The sequence below is a fragment of the Condylostylus longicornis genome, unplaced genomic scaffold (assembly GCF_029603195.1).
Source record: "Condylostylus longicornis isolate FDR11 unplaced genomic scaffold, ASM2960319v2 ptg000038l, whole genome shotgun sequence".
In the NCBI taxonomy this organism is placed as follows: domain Eukaryota; kingdom Metazoa; phylum Arthropoda; class Insecta; order Diptera; family Dolichopodidae; genus Condylostylus; species Condylostylus longicornis.
Genome location: NW_026578007.1, coordinates 12,482,207 through 12,498,107, shown reverse-complemented (window position 1 = coordinate 12,498,107; position 15,901 = coordinate 12,482,207). Strand labels below are relative to the sequence as shown.

The 15,901-nt window shown below is 23.1% G+C and overlaps 1 protein-coding gene across 1 annotated transcript in view; it reads left to right on the top strand.

Annotated features, from left to right (window-relative positions):
* The first annotated feature begins 1,544 nt into the window (after positions 1-1,544).
* LOC129609160 (uncharacterized) overlaps positions 1,545-15,901 on the top strand; it is a 76,908-nt gene continuing 62,551 nt past the window's right edge. The window contains exon 1 of the mRNA XM_055521065.1: positions 1,545-2,497. The gene's annotated coding sequence lies outside the window, so the exon portion shown is untranslated. The remainder of the gene's footprint in view (positions 2,498-15,901) is intronic.

The following is a 15,901-nucleotide window of genomic DNA, read 5'->3' as shown; positions in this document are numbered from 1 at the left end:
ACATATATATATATACAAAATATATATATATATATATAAATATAAATTTAATTGATAAACAAAAAATAAAAATTACATATACTTATATTATGTATAATTAAATGTAAATGAATATTTATATTAATAAAATAAATTAATTAAAAAAATATATATATTATAATAGATTTAAAATTATAATAAAATTATTAAAATAAGGATTATAAAATTAAATAATTAAACAAAAAAAAAATTAAAAGAAAGAGAATAATAGAAGAATCAAAATATAAAGCAAAAAAAAAAATTCAAAGAGGAATTAATTTAAATAAAATTTTTTGTAATAATATATATGAGATTAAAATCTCCTTATGATCAAAACAAAAATTAAATAATATTTTGGAAAAAGCCATCAACAGTACATAATCATCATTAAGGATTAATTAATTTTTTTTTTATTGCAATTAAAAAAAAAGAATTAATTTTAATAAAACATAAACAACAAAATTAATATAAAAGTGGAAAAATTTATAAATAAACAAAGACAACAATAATAATAACATTAAAAATAGAAAAATCAACAATAATTAAATATAAACAAACACACACACACATATTTAATAACAATAATGGATTTAATTTTAAGTACAATATATGTACATATACACAAACATATATATATAAATGAGAAATTATTAATTAATTAATTAAATGTTAGAATATTATTTTTAAAGCAAAACAAAAGCAAAAAATTTAAAAGAATATAAAATCAAAATTGCAAAAAAAAATTTTTTGAAATAAAATTTCGAAAATTTTTCCAAAAATTTATAAAATTACAATCAAGAAAATTTTAAAAGAATTACAAGAATAAAGAAAAAATTAATCTAGTAATTAATTTAATTAGAAAAACACAAAAATTATTAATAATAATAATTAAGAAATAATTAAATGAAAATTTATGAGGAAAAATCCGATTATTGTGTACCAATACCATATACGACCACCCTGTAGAACCAACAAACAAAAAAAAACATAACAATATATAACATATTAAAAAAATATCAGCCAACCAACCAACCAACATTATTAATAACACAATCAAAAAGTTAAAAAAATAACAAAAAAGCGAAGAATATAAAACAAAACAAAAAAACAAACAGAAAGAAAACAGAAACAGAAATCAAGGAAAGAAAAGAGAAAAAATATAAATTTTTTTTTTTTATTACAATAACAAAAACAAATATTACTGTATATTAATAACGGTAATAACAAAAACAATAGCATATAGAAAATAATAATAATAACAGTAATTTGTTTTTATTTCAATATTTCTCTTTTCATTAATTGTGTTGTTGTTGTCATACAAAATATTTCTTTTCTTTTTTGAGAAATTTTATGCTCTCGTTTTTGTTTTTTAATTAATTTGATAAATTAATTAAAAAATAATTAAATTAAATTAAAAAAAAACCAAGTGAAAAACAAGAAATAAACGAATAAAAAAATAAATAATAAGAAGAGCATAATAAAACAAAAAAAGACAAATTTAATTGAAAAGAAATTAAAATGAAAAAGAAAATAAATAAATAAATAAATTAAGAAAAAATAAATATTAATTATTAAAATTAAATAATCAAAAAAAAAATTATAGAAAAAGAAAATTTCGATTATTAAAAATTGAATTTTTAATATAAAAATTCACGTATTAAAATTGAAAGTATTCTAACCTCAAAACTAATTTGAAAATGTGTGTTTATAATATTTGACATACATACACACGTATACACACACTATATGCATGTGGCACATAAATACCAATAAAAAGGAAGTGGTCATTATTCCAGGATCTTTAATATTTATATTGTGCGAATTTAAAGATTATTATTAGAAGAAAGAAAGAAAAACAAGAAAAATTATTTTGAATGAAAAATAAAAGAAAGAGAAAAAAGAAAAAAAATTTTTAAATAAAAAAATTTTTTTAAAAGAAGTTTTAAAAAAAAAGAAATTAAAAATTTTATTTGTGTTGCTGTTTTTCGTTTTTTTCCTTTCCGTTTGTTTGTTTTTTCTGTTTTTTTTTTTCTTTGTGTACAAGAAAAATGTGTTTTTGCCATCATACCGTATAATGTCGTGCGTATATATTCGCGTTTAAAACAAGTGATTGTATGTGAGTAAATGTGTAATTTTTTTGAGGTTAATAAATAACTGTAACTATATTTAATAACAGAAATGAACAGTTAAATTAAAAATTACCGTTAAAATATAAATTATACACATACATAGAATCGCGGGTGTATATTATTAACATATATATATATATATATACAAAAATAGAGTTAAAAAATCAAAGTTAAAGAAAAGTTGAATAAATAAATAAACAACAACAATAACAGCAACAGCAACAATAAGCATACTAATAATAATAAAAAATCAGAAATCACAATAATATAAAACGAAATAAAATAAACAAGAACAGAAAAACAGCAAAAAAAAAAGGATAAATGAAACTCAATTGACACTTGGGATAAAGGTAATAAAAAAGTCTATAGAAACAAAAAAAAGTAGAAGAAAAAAATAATCGCACATAGCGATTGTTGTTTTCTCTTTCTATTTTTTTCTTTTGTTTTTTTTTTTGTTTATTATTAAAAAATATAATTACATACTTATATAATATTTTTGTAATACACATACATACTTCCATTTTTTTTAAGATTAATTGTTAATTTATATTGTGAATTATTAATTATTACAAAATAAAATAAAATGAGTTTTTTTCAAATTTATATTAATTAGATTATTATAACTTTACGATATTAGAGAGCTTATGGTTGTAAGAACTTACTCTCTTTGAAATTTTTCAATTGACATTAAGCTGTATATGAAATTGAAGGTCCTTTTTTTGGATAGTAGGTCATTTGCAATTGGATAGTAGGGCAATTTTCTTATATTTAGTAGTCTTTGATTAAAAATTGTTAAAGCTTCTTTTTAAGATTCTTTCAGGCACTACTGCATATTACTTCATATAATTATTATTTTGTGTATGCAACATTTTTGACATTGTTAAATTTTTGCAATGATGAATTTTTTAAAACGGATGGTTAAGGAACAGAGGTGATAACAATTTTTGAAATAATTTCAATTGATACAGAGTGAGTGACAAAAATGAGTACAATATCAAATGTAATTCTGGTTAGGAATTCGGTGTGTGGCTGAAATAAAAAATTCAGAATTTTGAATTTAGGAAAAAACATAAAACGAAAAAATGGAGAGGAAGGAAAAGTTATTAGCTTTGAAAATGTAAATTAATTAGTAAAATTTATGAAAATATTTAAAACACTTTTTTTAGGGTAGAATGTGATTGTTATGCCATAATAAAAAAAAAGTGAAACGAAAAATTCTATTAAAATTCTCTAAAGCTAATTCTAAAAATCATATAGTAACTCATTAAGTTTTATACCTAGTTCATGGTACATTTTAAAAATTACATAAACTACAACATTTTGGATTTCTTAAGTAATTCCCAAAACCCCTAAAATTATTTAAATTATAAAATATAGTGATGTGTCGTTATTACAAAAAAAATTCACTATAATCGCATTGAAAAGCATAATTATAAGAATAATAAATTGAATTATAAAGAGAAAAATTATAAGTAGAAAATTGAATTGATGTAGAGTAATAGGATAGAAAACATATAGGAAATATAAATAGGTAAATACTCGTATATATAATTCTAATATGTCAGTAGCTCAATTCTAAATTTTAATATTCTAATTTGATAAAAAGAAAACAAAAATGGGATTTATGATCAAGATAATTTTTCTTAATTTGAAATGTTTGTATTAAAATGTAATATATGCAATAGCCTAAAAGTATGCAATTTTTAATGAATTAGAAGCAACTATTTTTAATTAATCTTGCTCTTACTACTATATAACTAACGCTTTAATATAAATAATGAAAAAACAGTTCGTATGAATATTAGTCGAAATGTTAAATATAGAGACTTGTGTAAATAAGTAAATGTAGTGACTGATAAAAATTTTTTATAAACGAAAAATTAATATTGTGTCGAATCCTTCAAATTGTAGATTTTTGAAAAATTTACAATAATTAAATGTGAAACACTGCCGTTGGGAAAAGCAAACCGATTTTAGAAAAAAGCGAATATGTCCAAGACTAACGTGTTTGCTGTTGGAAATTTGATACGAATTAATTTAATATTATCTAGACCTGTTAAGCATTTTATTTAGCATGAAAACCTTTAATTTAGTATAAACGAGAAAAAATAGAGTTGACCGTATCAACTCTGTGATACCCGTACGAATTTTGAATAAATATGGCAGCTTATGAAACAAGTTGCACAGTCATTTAAAAATAGTGACAAAAAAGCAACAGTGTTTGTGGCCCACAACATTATGTAGTGTTTATACTGCAGGGTTAAAAGAAAAATCTTTGGTTACACAAATTTCTCTTTGCTTTTCTTTGTTTTCCTGTATGCTGCGTGCATGAAATGATTTACAAAACTTAACATACTTATCTGATAAAATTCATCTAGAATGCAACTGTTTTAGCATCAGACCTATAGTACACTTTGAACATTAGGCTACAATAATCAAATTGAATCTTAATTAAAAATCTAACAATTACAAACCAAATTAACTTCTTATGGCACAAAATATTTTCCTTTAACCCACACTCTTCATTTCACAAATTCATTGAAAATCTAGAAAATCTTCTTAGAACAAAAATTATTATTCATATTGGCCGTTTATTATTCATGAAAATTTATAAGAACCACTTGTTGTTCATATATGTATGTATAAATATATTTTTGCATGAAGAAATAAATGAGAAGCATTAAACAATTTGGTTTATCGTTCAAAAATATTATGAAAATTAAATTTGTTTTCTCTTTAATTAAATGATTGTAATTTGCATATTAAAATTACATAAAATTTTCTAAATAGTCAAAGAAATTTTTCAGAACCCACCCACATAAATACTTACCGTATTAGTCGCCACAAATTTACATCCTATTTAAACAATGAATAAAACTAAAATAAGGGTAAAAATTATGTCAACCTTTATTTTTCAAATATTTGTTCTTTATTTTATTACCTTATTTTTTTTTGAATAACCATTTTTCGTTAGAAAATGATTCAATTAAATAATTTACTTAATTTAAAAACTATAAAAAAAAAAAATTATTACTAAGTTTTTTTTCCATTTTTTAACGCATATAGCCGAGCATTGTTTAAAAAACAACACACCTTGCAAACAATTTATTTATTTAACCCCATTTTTTATTTCCATTGGTTTCAAATACACTTTTAATCGCACCCCCTCGAATTTCAATATAAAAAAAAAAAATAATTTTCAAAAAATAATATTAGTTTTGTAGGCTGCACAACCACAAAATATTATGCTTTTTTTTTTATGATTATTTTTTCCTTAAGTGATTTAAATTTATCCGAAATTTTTTATTATTACTTTTTTTTTTCATTTTTCTTATTCTTTTTTTTTATATTTTTGGGTCTGTGTTTTTTTCAAATCGAATCGATTCAAATAACATAAATTTTACCCCCTAAAGTTATATCCTGAAAAAAAAGGAACGATAATGATAAGAAGCAATAATAAAAACAGAAAAAAAAACGAAATATAAAATTATTGTAAAATATTGAAATTTGTGTTTTTCAAACTTTTTAAACTGTGTCTGTAGTTTTAGAAACAGAACCAAAGCAGTGAACGGCAACGACAAACGATTTCCGTTGTTAACTCTTAATTTAGCGGAACGGCAAAATCACATGCTCACTAGTTTGAATATAATGTCACAGATACATGGTGGAAACAGATGACATAATATTTTACTGCCGGCGGTTAATTTCGCAGCACTATTTCGATTGATTCCAATTTAAATATGTGTATTCTATATGAATTGTGATTTTTGGAAAATCGCTTTCGTTCTGCTTTAAATTTAAATTGTATTTTGAAGAACTTAATCATGATGTGATCAGTAGAGAGAGAATAGATAAAGAGTAATGAATAGATTTTAGAGAGAGAATAGGTTGACAATAATGTTGACTTTAAATGTCAATTAAATAAAGCAAGAAAATTTGACATAATATGAATAAAGTACTTTGACAGATAATATTTTTTTGTCTTTTATGTTTGTTTATTATTAATATTATACACATTTTTGTTGTGTAAATTTAGATGACGACTTATTTATCCGACTAAATATTTAAGACATGTCAAATATACGTAATTGCAAAACATTGAATATTGAATTCAGTCAGCATATAATTGTATAGTGTTAGTTTTACTTAATTTGATTTTACAGAAAATTTTTGTATTTGTTCTTCAGAGTCTGATTCATTTAGAATTGGAATACTCATAATTAATTTTGGTTTTTTTTTTTCACTATAGTCAGTATTTTTTCAATTGCTTACAGTCGTGCCACAAAATTTGATAGCGTTATAAAGAGAGTAATTTCAGAATTCATACTCTCTCTCGTGTGACCATAGAGTAATATTCAGTATTCAGTGTTGAAATCTAGGCGAATATTATCAGTGTTTAAGTATATTAGTTATTTGTAAGGAACAATTTTCATAATTTTTTTATGATCCTCACATAAAGGAAAACGCACTTTTTTTCTTGTATATTGTTTTTTTTTTCAGACAAAAACTGTATAATCGTTAGTTTGCATGTGTAGCAATTCAACTATAAACTTAATGTCATTTATTATTTTGTCAAATAAAATTTTTGATTTACAATTAAACGTCAATAATTTGTCTAAGTAATGAAGATTTAAACTTTCATAGGGCCTTTGTATATTTGTATTCTCTATAGTCGGAAGTTGTTACTTTCTGTATATCTCACTTTGTGTACTCCTTTCATTTACAAATTAGAAACATTTTTGACGTAGAGCCTTTACAAATTGTTAAACGAAGAATTACAAAATTTTCAGTATTCTCTGTTTTTCTCACACTAATATATACAACCCACAAAAACATTTAAAGCTATTAGAATTTAAACATTTTAAATTATTATTGTTTTCTGATTGACAATTTGAAATTAAAATTTTTTGATCACACATTTAGAGTGTCACCTTATGTAAAACACTAGTGTACATTTGAATTGATGTCTATAGAGAGTTTTCGCAGCATTATTAAGAATACAAGTGTAAAAAGACCTATATGTAATAAAAATTGTACTGCCATTTTTGCATTGTCTGAGCATTTGAACTGTCAAAATATTTTTTTAAGAAATTATATATTCAGTTAATCAAACGCCATCTATAAACAATATTTTCATATATTTTATTAATTAAATTTTGAGAACCACTATAATTGAAGAGAATGTGTGTTGAAACAAAAACAAGGAAAAAAGAAAAAACAAAATTCAAACAAACTAAACAAACAAACATTGAAAAAAGCTTTAAGGATATACGAAAAAAATATGAAAAAAAAAATATCAAAATACTTAATGTTCTTACATTTTAAAGTTATTTTAAGCATTTGTGACTCAAAAAAAAAAAAAAATTATCAACTTAAAAAAAAAAAAAAAAAATAAAAGATAAAAAAAAACGTGTAACGTTTACGACTTTATTGATTTAACAAAATCTAAAAAAAAAATTAAATAAAATAAAAAATTTTTCGTAAAATTTATGAAAGTGTTTTTTTATATAAATTTATTTATTATCTATAAAAAAAAAAAACACATTCGTCCTTACACAAACAAAATTTCCCTATATATAAAATTCATACATTCACACACACATACTCACTCCCCACATGTATGTGTAAATAAAAATAAAAAAAAAGAATAAAAATAGCACCTTTAATTTTCATAAAAAAAAAAAGATAAAAAAAATCACAACGCACAAAATCGTTTTATATTTTTTTTCTTGTTTTTTTTTTTATTTTTATTTTTATATCAACAAAAAATTTATTAACTTTGATTTTTCGATTTAATCAAATTCAATTTGGAAATTTTTACTTTTTAAAATATAAAATAATTTTATGTCAAAATTAAGTTTGGTATACCTGCCCTCCAGTTTATTGGTACGAATGGGTATTTTATGTTACCGGGTATTTGATTTAAATTTAAGCATTATTAAGTAATTGTTAGGCAAGGTGAATAATAACGAGTTGAATAGTTTTGAATGCTTTAAATAAGCTTTTGAAACTTACATTAATGGCTATGAGGAATTTCGAAATATATTTTTAGGCTTCAAAGGGGGAAGTGTGTTCTGATTTTGTTTTTGATAAAAAATCTATCTAGTTCAAGTACGACTGTAGGTTCAACCAATTTAAGTTTAAAGCATTCATTTTTTCACTTAAACTTTTATTTAACTATTACTTTGCATACGTTTAGGAGGAATGTTAAAATAATGACTAAGAACTTTAAGAAAAAAATTGTCTTAACGTAATAATATTGTATTAGGTTTCAGGTTTTTATTTTTGGATAATATAAAAATTAGTGTTACTTTCTTAATTATTAACAAGCTATGAATCTTACATTGTCCAAAAATCCAATAGGCGTGAATGTATAATTTTTTGTAAAAAGAGTAAATGATAATAACTCGGGGCGAAAGCAATTATAACAAAATGAATTTCGGTGAAAGTTACTCCGTAACAGTACTATATACAGTATAAAAGTTACCATTAATGATTAAAAAAACGGTTTGAATAGCTGTTAATTTAAAGATTAAATTCGATAATCTGACAATTTCTAATACTTTTTACTGATAGAGGAAATTACTGTTCTTTGCAAAATTTATAAATTGTTTTTGATTTGAAAGTAGAGTTTATTTATTCTGACATTTACTTTAAATATGACCAGAAAATTCAATGACATATATTGCTATTGGAGATATTCAATCTTAGAGATTCAGTATTAATTTTTATAGAGTAAAATTTGGACTATTCTTGAAAGTATGTTGATTGAGTTTAGTTTGGAAAATATGAAATTTTTTGTGAAAATTTTAAAAAAGCAGTGTGATTGCTAGAATAAGACAACTACTATATCTGTCATTCGGTAAGTGGCACAACTCTTTAGCCTAGTGATTTTTTAAAAAATTTGGCATTTTCAATATTTTGAAGAGCTGAACCAATTGAATAATGGGGGAATACGACAAAATTTTATTCTAAAAAAATAATGCTTTAATTACGCTCTACAGATTTCTGTAAAAAATTTTTTATTTAATCTATTTTTCAACTTAAAGAATGAAAAGTTTTCGTAAAGAGTGTGCGCCTCTTGAATGAAATTGAATAAAATTGATAGGCGAATTTTGAATAAAAATTTTTGTATAAATTCTTAAATGAATTTTAATAAAAGGATACAAAGAATTTATGTATGTGTTCTAAATATTATCGATTTTATTGAATCCACTGGGTGAAAAGGATTGAATAAAACACCCCATAAAGTAATTAATAACTCTACTCTACTAGATAGTAAATATTTTTAATTGTTCATTTATAAAATTTTTAAATTTAATTTTAAAAATTTACAAGACTTTGAATAAATTGTCAATGAATTTAAACTACAAAATGCCTAGAGGAAGAAAATTAAAAATTTTTTCATACAATATTGAAAATTTTATTTTAAATACAAAGGCAATTAAAAAGGAAATTATAAAGCAATTAGAAGCAGACTCTAATAAATCATTCCATATTATCATGAAATTCAACAATTTAAAAAACCAAATCATTTTTTCAACTTTAAATGAAGTTGCCTATTTCCAATTGGAAATTTGACTAGAAAGCATGAAACATGATGGAAATTTAAATATGTACGAAATGAACCAAAATAAGAGAAGCAAGAAATTCGGAGTCTCATAAAAATAGTTTTTTCAAGAAATTTCATTTAAGAGAAAATAGGTCAATTTGGATTCGGGGATAATGTTACCATTAAAGTTCTTCATACTACACCAGAACGAAAAACTGAAATCGATTTTTCTAAAAATCCTTTTTTTTTTTAGAAATTCAACAAATTAATATTGGATCCTTAAAAAATTTTCTTTTGGAATTGTATAACGCTTAAATAAAAGCAGAATGGATTCATGTAAGTTCAGTAATATTTTATACACACATATATACGTATATATGTATGTGTTAGTTTAACATTATTAATTTAATTTAAAAAAATTTTAATTTAAAATAATTTTGAATTCGAATTCTATTAAAATCGGGAACTATTGACAATGAGTCTTTAATAATTCAAATTCTCTGGAATATTTATGCTGTATAATTTTAAAATTAGTATTCTATGGTGTTATTTAGCCTCCCTCAAATTTTTCCAAGGGATTGAAGAGATTTTTTCAACAGGATTCCAATAAATTAAAACTTAATATTTATTATATTCTTAATATTACGTGCCTACATATGCTTAAGCTTTCATATTTTAAAATAATTGAAGTGGCTATACAATCGTTTATTTAAGAATAGTTCTTATAGTTTGTTGCAAAACCTTTTATATTTTTAATACGCAGTTTAACACGTTGTATGAGAATGCTCCTTGTTGCATTTAAATTTTAACAATGCACAGTGTAAATATTGTAAAAACCCCCTCTCTCCTTTAATTTCTAGTATCAATACAAGAAGGGGCTTATTATCTCTGATAAGCGTATACTTGTGAAAGAACTGCAATCCCCTAGTTATGTTATATGCACTCTTAATGAACATCATGATAAAATCGTAACCTTCAATTGAAAATTACTGTGAATATTTTTATGGATTTTTTTTTTACTTCCTTTTCGAATTTTTAAATTGATTTTTCATTTTATTAAAAATTTTTATTATCAACTTTTATCAAAGATAAGATAATGTTTTTGATAAAAATAGATTTAGAAGATAAAAATTGAAAATAGGTGAAAATTTTGTAATTTTTTTAACTCTCATTATTAGTTTTTTGCTTATAATTATATTTTAATAGGAGAATTACAAGGTTTAAAACACTGTTATGAAGGTATTTGAGAAAATTGTTTAACTCTTTTTGTTCCAGTGTCACCAATATTTGGAAAAACTTTGAAAATGGTATTAAATAACTGTGCTTTGAATTAAATAATTGCTTTTCAAAGTTTTACCCAATGCTTTAGCTAATTGTTACTCAGAAATCTGTGGCAATGTTGGTACTCTGAGAAAAATGGCTATCTTTCAATTTAAACTACTGTTATTAAGAGCATTTTATAAATTTCTGATTATAATTTATACGGTTGGAATTTATACGCTTTTAATAGATTATTTTCAAGATACCAAGCTTCTTTTTTACTAAAACGCTTCGCTCACTCGTTCAATTCTTGTAAGAGATTTAAGAAGAATCCTTGATTTTCACAAAAAAAAATTCAGAACAATTTCGTTGAAAAACTTACTGTCATGACATCATTTTTATACTTATGGAACTTTCGAAAAAAAAAAAAAATATCATAAAATTTTGACACTTCATTTGAAAAATTGCCAAAAATTGACAGTATGACATTCACTTTACTTACATACCCTTATTGTGAATAAAACACAATTACTCCCTCCCCCGCTCCAATAATCATTCAATATAAATATATATATATATACATTTCAAATGTTTTATTGAGCGAAATTTTGTTTTAAACAATTTTGTTTTTTGTTGGAATTTTGAGAATCTGAAAAAATAAATTAATTCCGTTAAACTGGAGAGTAACAATAGAGCAAAAGAAACAAAAAATATCCTTTTCTATAGTGATAATTGCCAAAATAGTTCTAAAGTTCTTCTTAAAATATGAAAAAAAAAACAAGAAGAAATTCAAAAACAAGAAAATTTTTTTTTCCCCTAAATTTATTTTTTTCTTATTCTTTATTTTTAAACTAAAATTCATTTATTCAGTTAAAGGCATATAAAAATGATAACAGAAAAAAAAGGGTGGGTGGTGTAATATGAAATATAAAATTTTGGTCCCCCCTCCTTCTTCTTGTTCTTCTTCTCCACCCACAACTCCAATAAATTTTCATATAAGAGGAAAGAAAAAATTCCCTTGCTTTTTGCCCAAAAAAAAAATTTTTTTTTTACGTTTTTCTGATTAACTTTAATTTTTATATTTTTGGCATGATATAGTGGAAGAAAGTATGCCAGAGAAAAAAAAATATAAAGGCAGTTGGGGGTACGGGTAAAATTTAGTAGTGTCCTGGGTTCAAAAATATTTCGTACATGTATATTTGTGTGTTTGTTTCAAATATTTTTTTTTTTCATTTTCTTTAATATTATTGTGGGTGGAATGAGTGTAAGTATATGTTCATTGTGTATACATACGGTGGTGTTAAAACTGGTTGTGGTAGTGATAAAGGTGGTTTGTTGATTGTACAAATGGCAAAAGAATACAGCAACTGACAAAATTGAGTATAGCAATAGTTTTTGTAGAGAGAAAAAAAAAAAAATTCAAAATACTTTCTTCTTTTTTTCGGTTTTTTTTTTTTTAATTTTTTTTTTCATATTATACAGTTTGATATATGCGAAATAAAAGTTTGTAAATTAGAGTATGAGAGGTGAGTAGTAAAAGAAAGAATCAAAAATAAAAAAAAAAAATAGAAGGAGAACGTAAATTGAATATCTCTATACAAAAAAAAAAATATTTGAGGGGCAATCTATAAGATTATGGTTTGTGATTCGAATTGAAATACCCGGCTATTCAAAATGAATTCTCTTTGTAGAGAGTTCCCGTTTTACTCTAAAGAATTTAAGACCATTTTCGAAAATTGACGTATCGTCTGAAGCTTAACTCATAAACATGTGGCTGAACAAAATTTGGAGAGCTTCTCATATTAATTAGTCGCAAAACAATATTAGACATAATTTTCCAAAACCCAATTCTTACAACCCGATTTAAAACCAAGTATGTGCGGATCTTGCATGACTATATAGCAAAGAAGTATATACTTTTAGATCCTTATCGAAAATCCTTACCGAAATTTTGTATTGGGTACCTGTGCCGGTGAATCATTTTCATCATTTTACAAAACCAATTTGCATGCAGTAAAATTATGTTTGTATCAACTTTTGACTTATTATCCCTTTAATATTTTAAAGAAATTCTAATTTGTTGGATTGAATGCAATAAACTATAATATTTAAACTACACATATAATTAAAGGTTACACTGAGAAAAATTCATTAGATATATATTAAAATATATAAATTAATTCATTATATTTAACTCGAAAATTTTATTGAGAATTAATGGTGTAAGATTAAAATGACGTTAATTTAACACTTTTAAAATATATTTTGTCTTAGTGCATATAAGAGTTGTCTTAAGTTAGTATGTAATGTATAATTATTATAACTAGAAGTTATAATAATTATACATTATTATATTGCCTCACATTTATGTTGCAATTAAAGTAACACAATCCATTCTCTTCACATAAAATCTACATTTAAATAATTCAAAGCTCAATAAAAAAATTTTCTGCTCTAAATTTTCTCTAAATATCGTCTAAGATTGCCCGCTCCGTTTAAAGAATTTAACTAAATTTAACGTTATTAAATGTATGTATTACTCTATGCTCATAATATCTATATGTATATACACTTATTTATACATATAACATTATTATATATGTACAGTTAAAGAGCAAAATCGAACGCAGTTGGAGTTATAAATTTTCACAATTTTTCAATATAATAATAAAAATAATAATAATAATAAGCAAAAAAGAAAAACAAGAAAAAAAAATATAAAAATATATTTTATTTTTTTTCTCGTACTTACTTACTTACTTATATATGAAAAATTTTTGTGAAATAAAATCAATAATTTCGTTTTTCAATATAAAAATTATCAGTAAAGTAATAAGCATATTGTATGTATGTATGTATGTATATAAGTGCATATTTATAATTTTTGTAATAATTTGAAAACAAAAAATTTTTCATATTCAATGTAAATGTGTATTTATGTATAAATACAGTAGAATCCGAATAAAATCACTTCGAAAAATGCACAGAATTTTGTGAGGTTAGCAGAGTTGTGAAAGTAGGCAAGATCCTTTTTATATCATACACATTTTGTGAAAATAGACAAGTTTTTTTAAAATTTAGAGACATTGAAATAATTCTCACAATTCGAATTGATTATAAAGAAATCCTCTTACCTTCAGTGTAATAAAAAACTTCAAAATTATGTGGGTTAAAGTTCAAATTTATAAATAACATAATTTCAGTCAATAGTGAGTTTCACATTTGACGTATTTTTAAATAAGTTTGAATATTTCAAGTTTAAATTAAAAGTTCTAAGTCTTGAAATTAAAAGAATTGCTGTTATCCGATTACAAATAAATATAATACTTGTATTATACAATTTTTGGGTCATGACGTTTATTTGAAAATAAGCGGATTGCAATGCTACCTTAGGTGATTTTACACGGATTTCACTGTAAATACTATACATACATGTATTATACATTAAACATAAAATCATACACATATACTTACAGTATTTGGCGAAATTAATTATTGTTTTCTTTATAAAAGTGTAAAGGCCGCATAATATGTATTCACATTTTTTTTTGTATTCGTATATTTATAATTATTAAAAGAATTTTTTTCCAGAAATTTATTTAGAAAATAATTTCAAAAACAAAAATTTTTATTAAAAAAAAAAATATATTTTGGACATAAATTTGGAAAATATTAACAATATTCAATAAATAATTATTGTGAATGTAAAAGTAGAATTCGAAGAGATTTGCAATAATAAGAATTCCCTGCAAAATTATAATGAAATAATAACAAAAAAACGAGTCAAATTCCAAAAAAAAATCGTGAGTATAGGGTTCGTTCTTATCTGACAATAGTTTACTTTTATTACATTCAAATATCACGAGTCTTATTACCATTATAATTGCCAATAATAATTAATCATATGGAAATTTATTGTTTAATCAAAATTTGCACCTTCTGTTGGAATAGGACGAATTATTAGGTAAATATAGGAATAACTGTTAGATTCGAATGCAAACTACTATTTGAACTGTATATTGTTTGAATATTACAGTAAAATAAAAAATGTTGCTATAGTTGGCAGACTCTGAAGTTTAATTTGAGAAATAATATATAGAATGTATATAGAATTAAAGTAATTTATGTAGTAAAATGTAAAATATTGTGTTTGAAATGTTCGACGTGTACCTACGTATATAGATAAAAAATAATTTTTTGAAAAATATTTTAATTGTGGAGACTGAAGAGTGACAATAAAAACTTTCGCAAAAAACTATTTTTTAATTATGACATTTTTAAATGTTGTTCCTGTTAATCGAGGGAAAATTAAAGAATTTGACTGACATTTTGTCAAATATGAGACTAAAATTATACATGACTTTAATAATTCTTTTTATCAAGGTACTGATAGCAACATGAACATTAACTTCTAATGCCTTTTCATTTTATTGATTCACAACATTATTTTTAAAAACAATCTAAGTGAGTAACTGTTTCATATGAAATAACCTTCATCCGAAGAGCCCCCATATTCAGTGAAACAATTGTTCCCTAGTAGAATTTACTTTATTTTTTTTTTTATTTCTTAAATGCTTGTTATTATACGAAATTGATTTGTATAAAATTTCGAGTGGTTTTTAACATAGGGAGTTTACTGTATATTGTTTTAAGAGTGAAAAAAAATACTGAAAAATTTTCAAAGTAAGCTAAATTCGAAATTTAATTGAATTCATCAAATTTTTTAATATTGACTAACCTATAGAGAATATTTGAATTTGAAATAAAATTACTTATTACTATTGAATTAAATTTTGTCATAATTTCGTAGAATTTAATTTAAATCATTTGATTATAGTTTTCATAGACTGTATATAATTATGCATTCATCTCAAATCACTTTCACAGATACTTGTACTAGCATTCTTACGGGGATTTTTAATACCCGTCACTTTACGGGCAC